This window comes from Triticum aestivum, chromosome 7B, assembly GCF_018294505.1.
Source record: "Triticum aestivum cultivar Chinese Spring chromosome 7B, IWGSC CS RefSeq v2.1, whole genome shotgun sequence".
In the NCBI taxonomy this organism is placed as follows: Eukaryota; Viridiplantae; Streptophyta; class Magnoliopsida; order Poales; family Poaceae; genus Triticum; species Triticum aestivum.
Window position 1 is genome coordinate 335,946,922 of NC_057813.1, and position 4,645 is coordinate 335,951,566.

General features: G+C 45.6%; 1 long non-coding RNA gene across 1 annotated transcript; it reads left to right on the forward strand.

Moving 5' to 3' along the window:
• Window positions 1-1,399: 1,399 nt before the first annotated feature.
• On the forward strand, window positions 1,400-4,329 carry LOC123159561 (uncharacterized). Its single transcript, XR_006479780.1, has 4 exons — window positions 1,400-1,886; window positions 1,990-2,061; window positions 2,936-3,046; window positions 3,986-4,329. It is a non-coding gene; the product is annotated as an uncharacterized lncRNA (long non-coding RNA).
• The last annotated feature ends 316 nt before the right edge of the window (window positions 4,330-4,645 follow it).

Genomic DNA, 4,645 nt, shown 5'->3' on the forward strand with positions numbered 1-4,645 from the left:
GCGTGGTTCTGGTCCTGGCTGGCATGGTGTTTCTTTGTGGCTTGTGGTGCTACGACGGAGTGTGGTGTGGCGGTGCAGGTGCACAAGGGGCACAACAGCATGGATGTGCTGCTGTGGGGTCATGCGATGGCATAGTGAGGGACTGCTGCTCGGGCAAAGTAGGCCATGGGGCGGCCTAGTTCAATGGGGATTTGGGTCCTAGCACCAGGATCTGACGGTTGCGATGGCGGATGTTGCGTACACGGTGTCGGCTGGTGCCATGTGCTTAAGTAGTTGTCATTGGATGTGCTCCTGCGTGCTTCCCAAAAGCTAGAGCAGTGGCCACAGAGTGCAGATGTGGTGGCGCGGTGGACCATGTGGTAGGCTAACATGCGGAGACCCATGGCTACGAGTGCAGCAGTTCTGGTCTCCATAGAGCACGGTCGGCGCGTCTGACGCATGGTTGCGGCTCGGAACTATGTTGGTTCTTGGCCTCGGGCGGCGCTCCTTTGTTCCTTGATGTCATGGTGCTCGATAGGGCATAGCGGCTTGTGCTGCATCCGGTGGCTCTGCGTCTATATGACCGTTGGTGGATCTCGGGCCTCATGATGGTGGTTGGCCGCCGGTGGTCTCCGCGAGGTGCTGATGGCTGCTGCGGATCTCGGGACTTCTTCGTCGGTGGTAGCTTCGATGGTGGTGGTGGTGGTTGGTTGGATTGCCGGAGTCTATGCGGGATGATGTGTGGCTGAGGTGGTGTGGGAGCTTGGGTGAAGACCCCATCTCAGATTTGTGTTGTGCCGAGTGATGGCGACGGCTATGACCATCATTGACCTTCTTGTAGGCATAACTATTTTGCTGTCACACCCCTCCCACGCGGATCGGGCCATCACGACCACTATGGGCGAAACCCTTGATCTTGTGTGACTATGGCGACACTTTTGTGTCATATTCCTCCCGGGCTCTTCGTCTTAGAAGGTCGGCATCGGCAAGCAGGACCGTGGATGACAAGGTTGTGGCTTCCAGGCTTTCTGTGGCAACGATGATGGCGGGAGCGATGTCAATGACGCAACAATGTTTGCGGTAGTCGGCACTTTTTCGACGTGTCGGTGGGATTGCCTCGATTTGTTTGTCGCTGTGAAGTCGAAGTTACGGCGGCGGGTCCATGTGGTGTGCCTGGTTTGTCCTTCGTAGTTCTTCGTCAAGTTTGGAGTTGCATTGTCTAGTTGCCATTTTATGAGAAACCTGAAAATAATTACTTTCGATTTTTTTCCACTGAATATGTGTTGCATGTACAGTATTTTATATATATAAATCCTTTTATCAGGTAGTATCAAGAACCATTTCACCTCTAAGCAAAAAAAAGAGGAACCATTTCACCCCCCGCCATTATTTCCCAGTTGCCACTTACCAAATTTTACAACCCATCTTCTATCGGACACGAGCCCACGTCCTCCCATCCCTCGCCCCATTTCCCTCTGAAACCTCCCACGCCGCATCTTCTCTTCTCGCTTCCACGCTGCCATGCGCCAACCCCGCCGTCACCCGTCGATCCGGCTGCGGCGCTGCGCACCTCCACCCTTGTTGCCCTCCCTGGTCCAGCAACGTCACCTGCTCCCTTCAACTCCCGTCTCGATCTTCATGTCCCTCAGATCTAGCAGCCCTCGGCCACGACGCTGCCAGATCTGGTCGGCTTGGCCTCGTCGCCCCAACCAATAGGTGCTCGACGGCGCTCCTCAGGATTCAGGAACGCAGCGGTCTTCTACTCTTCTTCGTCAGCTCTATATCCCTCCACCTCCTACGCCATGTATCAGCCATCTGCCCTTTCTTGAAGCTCCTCCTCATCCAAGTGGCCACCTGATGTTGCCGAGCGAACCATGCTCACTCGCGCCTTCGCCCACCAGTACCAGGTTTGGTCGCCACTTCCTTTGCTCAATTCGTCGAGCAGGTCATCTGTGTGGCGTATGTGTGCTGTTGTAATGGATGGCTTGTTTTCTGGTGGTCGGGGTGCAGGATTTTCTCGTGTCTTTCAAGTTGAATACCGGGGAGATGGAGGAGATGGTGCCATGGCGGGCTACTATGGTGGTGAGGTTCACGTTCTACAGTGAGGCCATGGCCATCGTTGTTTGCATGTCTGTTTAGGACTTTAGGTATATTTTTTGTTTGTATGATTGCTGAAAAACAAAGGCAAGCCTATTAGTTTGGAAAATAAAGTCAAGCGTATGTGTTGAAAGATAGTTCGATTAACTAGTAAGTAGCCATTTGGCGCCAGTGAGGTGAGATAGCTAGCTTATGTTGATGCATGTATGTTTGATCAAGGCTAGCTAGTTGCAGCAGTTGGAACTAGTACTAGTACATAAGAGAAGAGACACTGTGTCAGCATGTGCAATCAGGATTGGGATGTATACTTCATACTATTGTATAACTTAACTAGTAGTCCCTGTCAGACAACTAATTTACATTGAAGAGGTCCTCCATTCATGTAGTACGTACATTCCTTGTTCTTTTTCCTTCAGTTTTGGTCTATAGATGTACTTGTAAGTTTTTTCATCTCGATTTTGCTTTTCTTTTCAGTATGTTGTACTCTCTCCGCCTCAAAATAAATGTCTCAACTTTGTACTAACATTAGTACAAAGTTATACTAACCTTGAGACACTTAGGCCCAGTTCTTTTAGACGATTCTCCCAGAATCGCCCCCCTTCCCAGCTTTTCCCAGAATTGTCACTTCATATTTTTTTTACAATCCTATCTAGTTAAGGTCTAATTAGCTAGGATTGTAAAAAAATATGAAGTGGTGATTCTGGGAGAAGCTGGGGAGAGGGGCGATTCTGGGAGAATCGCCCAATAGAACTGGCCCTTATTTTAGGACGGAGGGAGTATTTCTGTAATATTTAGCTCCTGTTCCTAAAGCTGATGCATCCACGGGCATGTTAACATCATCTCCTATGTTATCATGCAGGTGGCAGTTGGGCCTATCTGAAGAGCAATAATGTAATGCTTTTGAGCTTAGGCACATGAAGTTGTATTTAAAAGCGGACGAGATGATGTTTGTCAACACGAAACTGAAAAGGTTGGTCCATCATCTCTTAGCCATACATCCCATCTAGTTATGCGCCAATTTAGTTCTAGACAACATGCACATGGAGAAACATATATGCGAAAATACATGTATCTTCATCACTACCATTGAGTTCTGAACTTCTGATAAGAACACTGCCCTGTCAATCGACTTCCTTGTTTTGCGACCTTCCATTTTTTGTTTGAGATCTTGTGTCTGAGGCACACTGACCACTTGGTCAGCGTACAATGCCTTTGAAGACCATGCTACAGATAACTTGCTTTGGGACCTTCTCTTTTTTTATTTTAGCTGATTTCTTAGCTTACCACATTGCCTAGGTGGTACTACTGTACTATTATATATAATCTATGCACCTGCTTGTGCCCTATTTTCCTAGATGTGGCTCATAACTGAGATATCTATCTATGGACTAGCTGTTTTCTTTACACTAAATCTATCTTAATTAAGGTGCGAGGGGTAAAATTTTGTTGAACTCATATAGGAATTTCTTTTCCTGTACCACATGGCCATCTTGGTCTAACTGTAGCACATGTGGGTTCTGGAGATATGATGAATACAGTTAATTAGAAAATTGTCATGTGCTTGGAATTATATGAATGTTACAAGTAACTCGAAAAGCATGATGTGTTCCGAACTGTTGCAAACTTATTATAAAATTGAAATCACTTCGGTTTATTGGTAGATTATTTCTTTAGTATACAGAGCAACGTGTAGTCCTCAATCTTTATTATTTTGAGTATGTGTTCCTGCTGATTCATGTTACCCTGAAAATTGCATGTGAACGATCAAAAGGTAAATATGTAGCCATACTGCTAGATAGCAGCTAACTAGTCAGTTAGAAGATCTAAGTTTTGTCACTGTATGCTCAATTAAATTTCAACTGCATTACATCATTTTCATCTCCTTACAACTAGTCTAATCATTTCTTAGGGATGTGAAACAATACTGGAGGAATCGTGATCTATGGCAAGGGTCATGATATCTATGGCGATGATTGTCATGATCTATATGGCGATGAGCGGTATGGTCCATATGGTGATGAAGAGTGATGAGTCTAATGATCTTTCTTCAGGACATGCAACAAAGTGAACTTCTGAAGTTTTGGTCAATTTTAGCTTAGGCATAATGCTTGGACCATTATATATTAGTTACTATTTTGTTTTGCATTTCAAACTTCCTAGATAGATCATGATGGACAATGTAATTTGGATGCACGTCATTTGGGTTATGGTATTTTGAAAGTTGCGCTAAATATAATATATGTTACTTGGTCATGTGTCATTGTGCAATTATGAGATATACTCCCTCTTCGTCCCAAAATATAAGATGTTTTTTGACACTATCATAGTGTAAAAAACGTCTTACATTTTGGGACGGAGGGAGTATATTTGAAGTGGAAAGCAATCCTTGAGTGGTGACTAATGGCCTGCCATACAACAAACGTACAAAGACTTCACTATCGGTGAATCTCTATATTGATGGTCTTTGTTGGGCTCTCAACCATAGGAATCCCTGAAGGGGTGTATACACAGTCGGCTATCATAATGGCTTTCGGTTTCATTCTCCTCACGCTTATAACAATCCGTGAAG